This window comes from Pseudochaenichthys georgianus, chromosome 17 (assembly GCF_902827115.2).
Source record: "Pseudochaenichthys georgianus chromosome 17, fPseGeo1.2, whole genome shotgun sequence".
Lineage (NCBI taxonomy): Eukaryota > Metazoa > Chordata > Actinopteri > Perciformes > Channichthyidae > Pseudochaenichthys > Pseudochaenichthys georgianus.
In genome coordinates, this window is record NC_047519.1 from 41,718,272 (window position 1) to 41,735,459 (window position 17,188).

Sequence of the window (17,188 nt, forward strand, 5' to 3'; positions counted from 1 at the left end):
AGCGATGGTCACTCCTCCCAGCAGCTTGTTCAGCTCCTCGTCGTTGCGGACGGCGAGCTGCAGATGGCGGGGGATGATATGACTCTTCTTGTTGTCCCGGGCGGCGTTTCCAGCCAGCTCCAGGATCTCAGTGGTCAGGTACTCCAGCACAGCGGCCAGGTACACCGGGGGGTCCGGCACCGACACGATGGGCGTAGTTACCCTTCCTCAGATGCCTGTGGACACGACCGACGGGGAACTGGAGGCCGGCCCGGGATGAGCGGGTCTTGGCCTTCTCCCTAACCTTTCCTGCACCTTTTCCGCGACCACACATTATCTATGTGATTACTCTTCAACGTTAAGAAGAAAGTAACTCGGTCACAGTACTCACCAGAGTATATATGGGAGCGCAGCTGTACGCTCATTGGTCAGATTGACCCGTAACTGTGATCGTCCAATCAGAAAACAGGTTGGTCTGCCGCCTGAATTCTTTTCAGAATGAGACGTTAAAGTTTACATTTGTATTTTCTGAAAAGTTTTCACCCGTTCAAAGATGAATATAAACTCCTGTAATTTAAGAAGCGAAAGTCTCAATGTGTGGAGAACATTAAGACATTCATAAAGGTGTCATACTTAATGTTTATTTACAGTGTGTAATTAACTTATTAAATAATATATTCCGTATTATAACTCAAATGACACACCCACCTAAATACATGCAGCTGTAACGTGGGCTAAACGTTTAACGGAAAAAAAATGATCATCAGTTTTAACTTATTTGTGTAGAGTGTAATGTGTGTAATGTTGTGGAAGTTCACAGGCCCATTATTGAGTTAGGTGTTCATCCTCAAATTCAGTGAAGATAATACAGACCTACTTATTTCCATGATGAAATGTTACGCCCCGTTTGCATCCTTTTTTCCCTCGAAATGTCTGGGCAGCTGGTTACCGACTGACAACGAGCCAAGTCAGAAACCACCGGTGTGTAACCGAAACTACGGTTTCGAGATACCGTTAGTAAAAAGGTAACAAACGCGAGTGAAGTATAACCGGATGCGAGAGAGAGATCAGATCAGCTGCTGAGTCTGATGGAGACACACAGCTCTGCATGATCACCTGATGCTCCGCCCTCTGTTTAGCGAGCTCACCGGACAGCGCAAAATGCGTATATGAAGTGTCATGAATGCAAGAAATCATACCCTCGTGGGGGCGCGCTCATGTGATTGGCTTACAATTTAGGAGACATCTGATGGCTATAGATAGAAAAAATTACAAGTACGAATTGGCTGACCGTCAGGGGGGTCTCAAAAACCCACACAGGAATGCACAGTGATCCGTGCACAGAAAGCGGTTTGTGTTTGCAGGTGCAGAGGTTTTAAACGGAAAACAAATATGTGAGGATCACAAATACACATGTAAAACTTTTGTATGTATTTGGATTTTATTTACATGTATTTGAAACGGAACACATTTGTGTGTGCATTGAAAAACACAAGTGTGGATCCTTCTGTGTGCATGTGTGTATTATGAGACTGTTCTGAGCCCATATAGTACAGATAATTATTTTCAGCCTGTTTATCCATCCATCCATCTTCTCCCGCTTATCCGTGGTCGGGTCGCGGGGGTAGCAGTTCCAGCAGAGAGCCCCAAACTTCCTTTTCCCTGGCCACATCAACCAGCTCTGACTGGGGGATCCCAGGGCGCTCCCAGGCCAGCGAAGAGATATAATCCCTCCACCTGGTCCTAGGTCTACCCCTTGGTCTCTTCCCAGCTGGACGTGCCTGGAACACCTCCCTAGGTGGCATCCTAACTAGGTGCCCGAACCACCTCAACTGGCTCCTTTCGACGCGAAGGAGGAGCGGCTCAACTCCGAGTCCCTCCCTGATGACCGAACTTCTCACCTTATCCCTAAGGGAGACGCCAGCCACCCTGCGGAGAAAACCCATCTCGGCCGCTTGTATCCGCCGCCTGTTTATACAAAATTATATTCAGTTCAATAACAGCTTTCTTCAGTGTCGCTTTATCGGAAATATTAAATAAAAGGGTCAAAACTCAAACAATTAAACAGAAATGCCAATATTAAGACATAAGTACTGTGGTATCTGCTGCATGTGCATCAAGCATTAAATTAATAACTCTCAGTGATCAGACACTCCATTAATGTGTGCATAGATAGTTTAATGGAGTTTCATGGTGTCCCTACAAGTGTTTTATTAGTAAGCAGTAGTATAACAAGTCTACATCCAGTTGTAAGAAAATAGCAGCAATGTTTCCTCAGAGTAAAACTATTTAAATCTCTTTACATGTAGTACACATCATCCTCTACACACAGTGGTATGTATATGGTGGAAAACAGCAAGGACAAAGTGAAACTGAAAGTGAAAAATAAATGGAAAAATCAAGTCAGTTTTACAAACAGATGTATACTGTAATTATATTTGTCAGAAAGTATTTGCTGTACAGCTCTTACTCGTAAACAGTGTCTATCTTAAAGGTAAAAGCTGTGATTCCGAAGGTAGGAGTGATATCTAATGTCTTTATAATTATTTATCATTTGGTAGTTCTTGGTTGGTTTTCCTAGCTATATTTACCATTTTCTGTAATTTTAACAATAATGCTTTCACAACAAGGCACATATCACAAATTAACACATGACATTCACTTCAGGTCAAACTTTTAATTTACACATGGAGGTAAAAGGTGTGATAGTAAAAAGAAAATACAATACAATAAATATTGAATATTAAGATAAAGGAATAAATAAGATTTTCATTAATGATTAAAATAAAATATTAAAACCATTAGAACTATAGTAAAAAATAAGAAACCAATTTTAAAGGGGATGGCGCTAATAAAACTATAAATATAAATCTATAGAATAAACAAATATAGGAATAATACATGTTAAAAGACGAAATTAAAAGGGGGTGTCACTAATAAAAAGATGTGTCGTTTGAAATTGTCCACTGATTGGCCCCTCTGGATAAAAGCTGAATCACCTATTTCATTTTTGGGGGACTTTAGGATTGTTTAACAAGCCAGCTGACCAGGTAAACCAGTATCACTTTAACTAAGAAACTGTGTTTATATCCATGTGAAGACGCTGCCCTTCCAGTAACAAATGTGTTTTATGTCAATAGATGCACAATTTCAATGTTGTTCTCTGCATTATGGACAGTCAGTAAAACGTACGTGGCCCCTTTAAGAGAACCCTTCCTTCGGCATGGAAGCGAGATAACTCCTCCCTCTTTTCCCCGCTCTCACACACGGCTGCACAGAGCTCTTGTTGTTCTCTCCCTCTCTCTGATATCCAATGGTGAAGATGAGCCAATGAAAAGGATCAAAAGGACCAGAGTTTGTATTTAAGTGAGAGGACAGACCTTCCTACTCTCTCAAATGCGGCTTTCACACCAGCGCTTTTCAGTTTCTAGCTCCGAGCAGGAGCTTTTCTGGTTCAGCTCCGGTTTCCCTTTTCAGCTCCCGCTCTGTTCACACCGCCCACTGGCGCCCCAGAGCTGCCCCTGCTGCGTCATGACGTCACCGTTTACATCGCTGATTTGCTCCCCAACGGCACCCATTACGGCGCTCACAACAACAACAACAACTGCGTCGGGTCGATGATCGTGTTGCTTTTAATCACACGAAGCCAGAATAAATTGAATAACGACTTCTCCAACCTTATACTTTGCTCCAGAGTGCCGTGGTTCATTCTTTATTAATGTGTTTCTGCAGCATTTACCGACCGCTGCAGTGCTGGCTGCTCTTCCACGGGAGTTTATTCTCCCGTTAGCTCACACTGCAGCGGCCGCTCTAAAGTATTCACTGTCCGACTCACACAAGCAGCTGATGCATATCCCCAGTTCCCCTTAGCCTAAGTGAATGTGTGTCAGTCTGAATTGACGCTGTTTGGTATCACAACGCTGTTATGAAAGTTTCTCTGGTATCAAACGGGTGATGTTAGCATAGCAACCGAAGCTAAACTGACTACTTGCATCCGATAGCTGCAATAATACAAAACAACACGTCTGCCTCTCTCCACAATGATCGATAACAGTGAACGGATGGTCAAAGTAAGGTACAAATAAACAGAACCACACAAAGCCTGGTTAGTGCTGCCTGACTTTATAAAGTGTGTTTATAGGCACTACTGCTTGTAGGCAGGCATGACAGTCGAGGTGGGTTTAGTTTCCTGCACGCCTCGACGTAAGAGAGACGTAAGCGACGTCGCCTCTTATCTCCGAAGCTCTTGCCTCTGGACCGACAATTTTTTGGAGCTGGAAATGAAGCGGATTCTGGAGCTAAGAGCCGGCGCCGCTGCGGTGTGAACAGGAAAACCCGGCGCTTTTCAGGCTCTAGCTCCGAGCCGGAGCTGAAAAGGCGCTGGTGTGAAAGGGGCAACAGTTTCTGCAACGAGGGGAGATGGCACAGAAAAGAGCTCAGCTGGACGTTGAATCCATTTCCTGTTTGATATGTCTGGATGTGATGAAGGATCCGGTCACTATTCCCTGTGGACACAGCTACTGCATGGGCTGTATTAAAAACTACTGGGATGGAGAGGAACAGATACAAAGGGAGAGCTGTCCTCAGTGTAGGAAGGCCTTCACACCCAGACCTGACCTGGTTAAAAACACCATGTTAGCATTCCTGCTGGGGGAAATGAAGAAGGACAAGCAGAAAGCAGTGGAAAGGACTGAGAGGAAGAAGAAGGTGGAGGAGAGTCGACACAAAATCCAGCAGGAAATCAGAGACCGAGAGCGATATCTGCAACAGCTTCAATGGCGGACGGAGGAAATCAGCTGCCGTGCTGATAAAGCTTTGGAGGAAAGTGACCAAGTATTCTCAAGGCTGATCCATACCGTGGAGGGGAGGAAGTCTACTGTAAAGAAGATGGTCCGATCCCAGAGTCAAACACCTTCAGGAGAAACTGGAGGAGGCACTGAAGACGAAAGACTCTGATATGAATGAGCTCTCCAACACAGAGGATGTGCGTGTGTGTATATATATATATATACATATATATCATTTTCAAGTATTATGCTTCTTCATTTTAGCCGGAAAAGGGCAGGACTACGTCTACTTCCAGAAAAGCTGAAGAGAGCCTGTCTGTGGCCCCTCAGGACGACCCAGAAGCTTCAACCTCACACTCACAACCTCAGCCTAATGAGTATTTCTATTTTCAACATCATATCATAATGGTCCTAGACAAAGTAAAATCTCTCTTGTTTGCTGCCACTCATATTAAACACACTCACAAATAAACCCATACACACACAATTGAAGACATGTTGAACATGCATTCTTGGCACACACACACACACACACACACACACACACACACACACACACACACACACACACACACACACACACACACACACACACACACACACACACACACACATGATGCTGGCAGTGGCTTTGACAGGTGATGACTATAAGAAAGAATGTGGGCCATACTCTAGTTGTGTCAAAGTGATGTGTGTGAAGTGAAACATCACTCAAACCATGTTCATCCCTCTTTCTACTTGGATCATAGCTATGTCTTGCCTGCTTCTCCTACTGCTCTTAAGGCCAGACTCAATGAAGCTTTAGCAAGAGTGGAGAGTCTCGAGCGAGAGAGGAAGAATGCCATGGCTAGAGAAAAGAGGGCAAAGACCACAGTGAGGAGTCTTTTGGGGGATTTGAGGGAAAAGAACGTCATTAATGAAGAACTCAAAGAGAGGCTTGATTTCTACTCAGGTAAGATGAAATTAACACTTTGAAATTCATGTACATCTTACTCTTACACATGAGGTTAAATTGTTAACATAGGTTCAGGAGCATGGCCACGCCTAAAACTCCACCTCGAACCACGGCCACCCCTATTTATATCCGGCAAAACATCCAGCCACTGCTCGTCTCCATCCTTTCAAGGACTAACAGCCAGACCGTGATTCACGCCGCGTGTCGTCACGGTTCAAACAAGCTAAACGCTACCACGAGAACATTCAACTTACCATGGATTCCGATCAACTGCTGATCAACTCACCGGAGTCAGACGAAGATCTCTTCGACGTCGGCTACCCGCCATCCACGTTTCAGCAGTTGGATCTAAGCCAAGCATCCGAACGGAGCTGCGTGCGCTTGGCAATCAGTGTCCCACACACCAGCCGCTACCGCTCCCACTCAAGCTCCCCCAACGAGACACCTCCAACTCCAGACAGGTACCAGGCTTCGTCTACTCCGCCAGCGAGGGCAAACAACCGGGGCCACAACAGGCACAGCCAGCTCCAATCTCCCCACCAACGGCAGCAAAACTTCCGGTCACTGCTCGTCTCCATCCTTTCAACCCACCCTCCCTCTCCCTTTCTACCCATACAGTTTCCCTTCCGACTCACACCGAGCGATACATCCATCCCTCATCCCTCATCCCTCATCCCTCATCCCTTCATCCCTACATCCCTTCATCCCAACATCCCTCATCCCTTCATCCCTTCATCCCAACATCCCTTCATCCCTCATCCCTTCATCCCTCCATCCCTCATCCCTACATCCCTCATCCCTACATCCCTCCATCCCTCATCCCTACATCCCTCATCCCTACATCCCTTCATCCCTCATTCCTTCATTCCAACATCCTCTGCCCATCAACATTTATATTTAAACTGTTCATATTTATATACTGCATATACTAACATTTTAATTCCAGGTATTGTCTGGGGGCCTGTAATCAGCCCACGCAGATCCTGCCGGAGACGGAACCCCACTCTGAGTCTCCCACTGCACGGACCACAGCTCGTCCTCCCAGATCATCCCTTCACCCCCGTCATATCATTCACATGTTACTTCAATAAACTTACAAACATCACATTGTTGTGGCGTGGTTCCTGCTAGTGAATCTTTATTAAACTCCTTTGTTATTATATGAAGGGGACTTATTAATTTTTTCTCATACAATTTCAGATCTTCAAATAGACTTCAAGGCAAAGCAGGGCCACGAGTACTCAAAGGACCACAGAGAGTTTGCCCTCACACTCCATCTACATGGTCCAAAGGCATACAAATACCTCAGAGAGACTAAAAATATTCCCCTCCCTCATCCACATACATTACAAAGGTAGTCTTAATGTTGTTCAATTTCATTTTTGGAAATTACAGTTGCAAATACATTAAATAGCTACTTCTCCTAGCTAATTTCTGTACAGGTTGCTGTGTTCGGTGGATGGCAAGCCTGGCCTGAACAAGATGATGCTGGAGAGAAGATGCCAGGAAGACCAGGCTAAATATGGATGTGTTGCACTCATGTTGGATGCCATGGCCATCAGGAAACATGTGCAATATAATCCACATAACCAGTCAATGTCTGGTTTTGTAGACATGGGTGATGGAAACAATGAGACCGATGTTGCTACTGAGGCTCTTGTGTTCATGGTGGTTGGCCTCCAAGGACATTGGAAGGCTCCCAATGCATATTACCTGACAAAGTCTCTGTCACCTGAAACACAAAGGGTCCTTCTCAGTCATGCTTTGGAGGAGCTGCATGCACGGGGCATTCTGGTGGTATCTGTCACGATGGATGCCTCCAACATCAGCATGTGCAACCACCTTGGGTGTGAGCTGAAGGGAAACCCACAGGAGCCACTTAAAACCGGTTTCCCGCATCCCTGGACTGGTGACAAAAGTATTTGTAATGATGGATGCATGCCACATGCTGAAGTTGGCACGTAATATGTTGCAGGTAAATGATGATTGTTGTAGACCTATTTGTACAAGTTATGTCTCTGCTGCTAAAAGTTGTATCTAAATATTGTTGTCTGTTCATTTGCACAGTTATGGCTGGACGTGATGATCAACATGTTGCTGTTTGTACTTGTTTGAGCAGTGACTGAATCTTTCTCTGCAGGCATACAGTCCAATTGCAACGACCACCGGACAGATCAAGTGGAGGTTCATCAATCATCTCAATGATGTGCAAAAAAAAGACGGACGGCATGCTGCCAATAAAATCACAGACAAACATGTCTACGTTGAGAACCACAAGATGAGGGTGTCCAAACACTGAGTCGCTCCGTGTCAGTTGCTCTCCGCACAATGAGGGATCTTAGGTACTCTCAGTTTAAAGAAACAACGGCAGAATTCATTGAGGTAAACAGTTAGTGATTATAGAACCAAGTACGTGTTTTTCTTTTTAAATAATTGATCAAGTTCAACATGCAAATATTTTCATGAACCGTGATATTGCATATTCATAAATACAAAAGTTTGTATATAACCTTACACATACCTTCACACATTTTACAGTGGTAAAGCTCTGTGTGAAATGTGCTGTAGCACGAAGCAGCCTATGGAGAGAAGGAAGTCAAGCAAATACTAAGTTTGCATGTTGCACGTTGAACATACAGTTTAGAAATAAGTACTCTGTTCTCTTTATATCTTGAATAGATGAGTATTGATTACAACTATCTGATACCTAATGAAACACTGTAATGATAGTGATTTAGATATTTCTTTATAGATTATTGACAGGCTGTTTGACACAATGAATGGACGCAATCCTCGTGCCAAAGGATTCAAATCTCCCTTGGGTGCTTTGAATTGGATAGAGAGGAAAGCATTTTTGTCAAGAGCCAGGGAGTACTTGCTCACTTTGGTGACAAAAGATGGAACACCACTTCACCGATCTAAGAGGTCTATTAAAATAGTGCTTGTTATTCATGCAGGAAAAGTTCACGACATGAGTTCAACGATACTCTGTTCCGTTATGCATCGAGTTCATAAGATGCTCTGTTCTCTCCATCAGGTTCATATGATGCTACTGTTACAACGTGTTTTCCTTTAGTTTTGTCTGCTAACATGATGCTCTTTTATTTCAATGTTTTTCTGTGTTCACTTTTGTTTGTTGGAATTATCTTGTATTCATTGTTTTTGAGGTCCCAGATGCTTCTAAATAGTATGTATTACACAACATCAAGTTGTGCAGATGTCAGAAGGAGGGTATGTATGTTGAAATGATGTTCTCTTGTTTCAATGTTTTTCAATCTGCAGTTTTGTTTCTATTTGAATGATCTTGTATTCAGTGTTTTTGAGGTCCCACATGCTTCTAATGGTACGTATTACGTATTTTGTATCTGTTCTAAATGTACCTTAGAGGAATGTTTTTCAAGTTTTTAATACTCTTATCAACATATGAGTGGACAAATATGCTTTATGCTAATGTTTATTATCATTTGAACAATGACAAATATTCTCATGAATATTAATAGACAGGGTCAATTTTCACAAAATCAGAACCCCGAAGGCATTTTATGTTTATTTATGCCATACAACATTTCTAGGGGTATTAAGGGGTGCTGAATCAAAATCTGCTGTATATGAAGCTCAAACATTTCCCAAAATGCCTCGAAATTGAGAAATCCAACATGGCCGCCACCACCAGCCTGAAATCTATTTTAAGTATATCTTTTTGACTAAACAAGGTACAAACTTGAATTAAATGTGCTTTTGTAAGTTCTCCTACATGGGCAATCTGATGCCATATTCAGATTTGAGATGTAATGTGAATAAACTGCTTAGATCTCATATATATTGCAAAAATAGTAGTTTTTAACTATGAATAATTACTCAGCTATTATTATTATTATCAGGCTACTTTTACTTACGTTGTATATGGTTTTGAGGTTAAATGTTTCAAATGTGCTGTGATGGAACCTTTGCCTTCCCCACTATTGCCCCCCCACCCACAAAAGCAACAGAACAAACCAAAAAGAGGAATCACAGAGCGCCCATTCAGCGGTGTATTAGCAGAAGACTGTTTCACAGTCATCTGAACAATGTCCTGCAGCGCAGAAAGCACAAGCTACAGACATAGCCTTCTTCATGTCCAGGACATCTAAAAAGCCAATGCCTTCCTGGATATTGTACACTCAAAAGGCAAGCACAGTCAACCCAGAGAAAACTACAATAGGCTACCTACCTATCATCCAGGCTCCTGCATCTGAACTCGATACACTGAACACAGTTGTCAAGCGAGTGCTTTATATCTCCAAATCAATGGAACAACAGCATGTCATTCTGACAGTGGGCGAGGCACTTTATCCGAAGTTGCTAGAACTAAAGTGGTCAGTAGAAGAATACAAGGACGTGCTTATCCCTTGCCTTGGAGGCCTTCACATTGCCATGAACTTCCTGGGTGTGATAGGACAACACATGGTTGATTCTGGCCTGAGCGAGCTATGGGTCAAGTGTGATCTAATGGGAGCAAATGCTGCTCAGCATGTCATGGCAGGAAAGGGGTATGCACGTGCCATAAGGACCCACAAACTTACCCTACAGGCTCTTTCAGCTACTGCTCCCACGGCTTTAAACATATCTGGATGAGGTTGATGTTACACTGAGAGCTGAACTCTCAGATCTCTGCCAATTCGTAGATGCTGACCACATCGCGCAGATGGTCGACAAACTGACTACAGACAGATTCCAGCAGCCCATGAACGAGTTTGCTGCATCGCTTGCAGTTGATGACCCGAATGCCGCATTCTGGTGGGACTACATGACTATGGTCAGCATCGTACTCAGCTTCATAAGAGCGCAACGTGATGGATTGTGGGATCTCCACCTGTATGCTTTCAAACGTATGCTGCCCTTCTTCAGGTACGTTCATATAAACAACGCCAGATGGGGTACTGTGTACCTGGCTGAGATGTCTGCTCTCCCACCAGAAATCCTCCTCGAGTTTCAGAAAGGCAACTTCTTGGTGAAACGCAGTGATCGACGCTTCAATCAGGTTCAGCGGATCAAAGTACTGAGTGGCTAAACGCTACAGGAAAAAAGAGTGGTGGTTTAGTGGGCATCACCAGGATAGCAACATCCCTCAGTAGATGGACATTGTCGTATAATCTGAGAATAGTCATAGCTGACAACAGATGATGAAGACGATGAGTACACACACACTGAGTGCACAAAGAGTAGAATGGAGAGAGACGACAGGGATGAAAGCAAAATATGTGTATCATTGAAAGAGCACTGTGTGTTTCAAGATGGTGAGGACACACTCAAGAACATAATCAACAAGGAAGTGGTCACACCGGAGATTCTTGAATCTCTGCTTGGTGCAGAACACCTTGGACAGGCACAAATGAAAGTGTTTGTGGACAAACGTCTGTGTGAACCTCCAGCTAGTGACCAGCACTTTGGACTGAAGTCACCCATTCCAAAGAACAAAGCCAAGACATTTGCTTCTTTGTATGAAGTCGTGCAACTTTCCAAGAACAAGCAAAACACCATCAAAGTGGACAGGCAGATTCTACAAAGGCTAGTCACAGCTTACAGAGCAGATCGTAAGGTAGACCTGGAAAATGTCCTCCAGCATGAACTCATGCCCATCCCGCCATCTCTGGCCGCAACTAACGACAGTCTACATTCCACCAACAAGTCTGTTTTAGCAATACTGACAAAACATGTCCAAACGCCTGCAGATGTGCCCCTTCAGGAACCCAGCTGTCTGGCTATTGATGGCCAAGCACTTGTAATGGCACTTGGGAAGCCGCCTGACACTACAACATTTGGCGACTATGCCAACAAGTTTGCTGAGACGGTGTTGAAGATGGGAGAGAAGTACCAGAGGGTTGATGTAGTCTTTGACAGGTACCGTGACAAATCCATCAAAACGGGCACAAGGAGGAAACGTAAACAGCGCCACCGACCAGTACGCAGAGAAATCGTTAATGACTCCGTTCCACTTCCAGCAGACTGGTCAAGCTTCATGGCACTGGAAGAGAACAAAGCAGATCTCGCTCGACTACTCTCAAACCGTCTGATAGAACACAGCCCAGAAGATGAGCCTGTGGTTGTAATATCGGGTGGGTTTGCTGAAGCAACCACTGTCAAGTCATCAGATCCAGATCTTGATGTCTCCTCTTTAATGGCTGACCACGAGGAGGCTGATACACGTCTGATTTTGCACTGCATCCAGGCTCCAATGGACACAATAGTTGTGTCAGTGCGTGACACAGACGTGCTTCTTCTATTTTTAGCACAACATGACAGAATCGGATGTACCCATCTCTACATTAAAGCCGGGACATCAAAAGACCCAAAGTATTTTCCAGTACATGACATTCGCAAGTTATTATCTGATGATCAAGTGGACACACTCCTTGCCTTCCATGCCATCACTGGCAGTAATAGTGTGTCTCAGTTCAGCGGTCACGGAAAGAAAACAGCCTGGCAGGTGTTCGAGCAACATCACACCGATCTTACTGGCCTTGTGAAGGGCCCTCTCACAGAAGGTATTGTAACATCAACAGATAAATGTATCTGTAAGATGTATGGTGTGCCAGAGGTTGATACATGCAACAAAGCAAGAGTTAAGTTGTTTTGCAAAGGTCGTCCACAAGAGACTCTGCCACCAATCTCAGATTCAGTGAAGTTTCATATCATGCGTTTACACTATCAATCGACAATCTGGAACCAAGCTCACCTGCCACATCCTGATCTTCCGTGGATGAAATGGGATGGATGCACAAGGAAGGTCAGTTAGTGCCACGGCTACTGTCTTTGCCACCTATGCCTAAAGCCTGCAGGGAGTTCACTTCATGTGGGTGTACCAAGGGATGCCTCAGCCAACGCTGCAGCTGCAGGTATGTGTAGAGGATTAACTGATAAATGTGTACAAGATCGTAAACATATGATAGACTGGTTGAGCATATCAGCCTGCCAGACTGCATACTGCTGACTGTTTGTGGTTAACAGATTGTTGAAACCATAACCGGATAATTGTGAACCTATAACTGAGAAAAAAAGTAACAAAGGAACACAATAAGTGTAAGGATAACTGTAACGTATATTCCAATGTACCTGTACTTGTAGTCATAAGTCTATTATATTATATTATATTCAGAAAGAGTCACATGGAATGTATAGAGGCATGCAACAGCAGGAAACATGACAACACCTACCGGAACACTGAAGAAGACGCTGCTTTTTAAAAGTGCCTGCCTTTTGGCAATTTCCCATAGGGTTTGATGTAAAAAAGGCAGTGTGAACAGGCCCACTCCTTCTTCTTCATTGCCTTAACACTGGATGGCCTGAGAGCTATAATTTGGGTTTATTTGTTGTTTTAATATATTTTTTACATTATTATTATTATTATTATTATTATTATTATTATTATTATTATTTTGTAATCATTGATATATGGTGGTGTTTTATGAGATACTTGAATGAGGTTTTTACCATTTCAGTATGATTTGTATTCTTATTGAGTTGAAAATTCCAATGCCACCCATGTTCTTACTGTATTGGAGCAAATAAAAGCATCTATAGGGCTTTGTTGATGGTACTGTTGCTCCACTGTAGGCCTAATCGCGTCATGTTTACGTTATGGTTTGGTGGCCAAATAAAAATTGTATTAATACACTTTCTAAGCAAGCCCTGGTTGAGTCTGACAACTTATTTATCACTAATGACCACCTTTTTCACTATACATGTATGATTTCAAGCTGATTATTCACATTTGATCTAAAATCAGGACAGTATATTCAATTCCCCATGTGTGAAAACATATAAAAACACATTTGATTCTAGTTTGTACCTTGTTTAGTCAAAAAGTAATGTACTCAAATAGATTTCAGCCTGGTGGTGGCGGCCATGTTGGATTTCTCAATTTTGAGGCATTCTGGGAAATTGTTGAGCTTCATATACAGCAGATTTGGATTCAGCACCCCTTAATACCCCTAGAAATGTTGTATAGCACAAATAAACACAAAATGCCTTCAGCACTTTAAATAAGCACATTTTCTGAAATTCTGCCTTGTCTATAAACACAACAACCTCTGAACATTACAAATATTCGCCTCAATTCAACCTGGAACCTCTCTCATACAATACAATGTATGTGTGTGTGTGTGTGTGTGTGTGTGTGTGTGTGTGTGTGTGTGTGTGTGTGTGTGTGTGTGTGTGTGTGTGTGTGTGTGTGTGTGTGTGTGTGTGTGATCGTTGGAGCTATGTGCAACTCAAGGCATATGCTCGAACGGGAGCTGCCTGGACGCTGCAATCATGTTGCTGCAATCATGAGTGTGCTGACTTCTCGTACAATGTCCCGCTGTCTGGCTTCCTGCATAAAGTCAAGTGCTCAGCGCAGTTGTGCGGATAGGGCGCTCCTCTGTTTTCATTTAAACAGCTCCTTATATCCGTTAGCGCAGCTAGCTAGCACCAGATGCTAACAACAACAATAGCCGCGTTCACACTGCGGTACGGTAATGCACGTAAGGTGCATTACCGCTCGCTCGGGCCACACATACACACACCCTCCCGGTCCTCCCGATGGCCAGTCGGTGCCTGCCGGTGAGCGTGGAAGTGTGGTCTGCCACAAGCGGGCGGCAGGAGTGGGGCTGTCAGCAGCATCAGCTTGTAGATGGTATTTTAAACTCGATGCGCTCTGAAACTACGGGGCGGCCGAGGAAAAAAAATACACATGCGTTAATTGCGATAAAATAATTAGTGGCGTTCATTTTGTTTTGCATTAACACGTTATTAAGGCGTTAACTTGACAGCCCTAATTATATATATTGTGTATTTTGCAAAATACTTATCATATACAACATATAGGCTTTCAAATACCACGATATTCTATTGCTGTTAAGCCTACTATGAATATTAAAATACGCCGAATCATGTGTCCAGTATCATGCCTACATATATGACGTTTGCAGAGAAAAAAAACCCTGTGAAAATCAGTTTTGTATTCAGCGAGTTATGATTGATTAAATGCGCTGACACTTCATTGCGCCTGCCAGACAGATTACACTGAGTAGAGCGGGTGACCGGTCCAAGATGGCGGCCCCACGGCTCGTCAGCGCCAATAGGCAGTAGCGGTCGATGCAGCGTCTACTCTTTATATGTCTATGGGTGTCATCCATAGACTGTATATATAAATGGACGTAGGGTCCGTGACGTCACCCATAGGATTCTGCAGAGTTGCCGTGAAGCCCTTAGTGGGCGGAGTCGGCCACTAACGGCTCGACAGCGACGTCAGAGTCTAACTCCCGCCTTCTCCCGCCTGCTCCAAATAAGGGCAAAGAGGCAGTGCTGAGGCGGGACAGGGTGGGACCTGCTGCCACCAAGCGTGACGTTCCAGACCTAGCTCAGGCTAAGAAGCTAAGCTAACATGTTAAGCTAACAACCTATGCTAACAACCCAGCTTGCGGGCACTGCTCCTCGTTCCCGGCATATTCTGAAGGTAAGATACCCTGTAACTTTACAAAACTTGTCCTTTTGATTTAAATGTTCTTGAACCTACACTATACAATTGTTTTTTAAGTGCTTCACCGATTTTCAAATATAAATGTCATTTGTAACTAAACTTTGTAAACTAGCAGAGATGTGGCCAGTGTTGCGTGAATTAAATGTGATTAATGAAATATGACTGTAGAAAAATAAAGTTGCTTTTATATTGATTAAACCATTTTTATTTATTTCAGCATTAAGAAAAAAGAAGATGGCAACCTCCTCCACGCCAAACTGCACAACCTGTAAATTGATGGTCCTGGCTTACTTTACATGACTTCAGATGGTTGACATTACACACACACATACTATACATATACATGTGTGCACAATTGTAGATAAACAGCACACAGTATATAAATATATATATATATATATATATATATAAACTGTGTGCTGTTAATCTGTTTTTTGAGGTTTTGCTCTCTTGTTACTTTTAACCATACAGGTGTGATTTCATAGTTATTTTGTATGTTATTGTCAAAGGAACAAAATGAGCAACCCTTTATACTTAATTTGATATTCCTCATTATCTGAAGCGTTTGTTACTCTCATTTATTTTCCTCACATAGTGACTGTATGGATAATCGAAGACAGCTATGTCCGGCGTGGAGCCCAGAGAGCTACAGAGACCATCAGCAGCAACCTTGGCCTCGACCTGAGGGTGTGCTGGTTCGGTTGGGGTGGACTGCGCTGGAGAGGTGTCCTCCCTTTCTTTTCCTACTCCCTGCGAGGAAGAGCAGTCCCGGATGTCCTCCTCATCCACTGTGGCGGCAATGACTTGGGGGATGTGCCCAGTGTTCAGTTGCTGAACCAGGTGAAGGAGGACCTGCACCAGCTTCACCATCGGCACCCTGGCTTGAAGATCATGCTCTCCCAGAGGCGCCGGTGGAGGGCTGGTGCAAATCCTGTCAAAATTGACAAAGCCCGGAAGTTTGTTAACAGTGTTATGGCTACTTTTGTTCATAGCCTAAATGGTGCAATTGTTGACCACTCCAACATTAGATATGACAGTCCTGGGCTGTTTTTGCGAGATGGAGTTCATTTCACCCCTAGGGGAAATTATATTTTTTTAAAGTCACTAGCCAATTGCCTGAAAGACCACCTCCAAAGACTGTGAACTGCTAAAATATCAGTATCACTGTTTTTGGATTTGGCCTTTAGAGTATGTATTCTAAGGCCCTTGCTAAGCCCAGACTGTCATGGCTAATGTTGAGTTAGATATTACATCTGTAGCCATAACACTGTTAACATGGCTGCTCTTCCTCTTCCCCACATCCCCTCTTCCCCCAATGGACTCTGCAGCTCTCCAGGCCCATGCTGGGCATGGCTGTCTAAACAATAGTTAGCTAGGTGGTGAGAAATGTACAGGGTACCCCAGACTTACCTAACTCCTCCACCTCTCAACAATATCACAAATGTTACATTTGTCTCAGTGGTCTTCACAGTGTGTACAGAATATCAGTATGACAATACGACACCCTCTGTCCTTAGACCCTCACATCGTACAAGGAAAAACTTCCAGAGAAACCCCACAGTTTAAAGGGGAACATGGGAGAAACCTCAGGGAGAGCAACAGAGGAGGGATCCCTCTCCCAGGACGGACAGACGTGCAATAGATGCCGTGTGTAAATTGAAAAGATAATACATCCTTTATGGTCGGCCCTGGTTGCTGATAGGCCAGCAGAGGGTGAGAGGATCCAATCAGCCATCAGACTCAGGTGCACAGGCAGATACCGATCAGCTGCTGATTAGCTGTGCAGAAGACAGGGAGAAGAGAGAAACACAGGAGGGAAGGAAAACCACACATGTACAGCCTGCCTGGCACGTAACAGGGACAAATAAAAGTCTTCTGATGTACCCCAAAGCTGTTTGTCATTTTCAATTTCTTTGACGATATTTAATCAAATAAATGTGTATTGTCAATCGGTTTAAAACATATCTG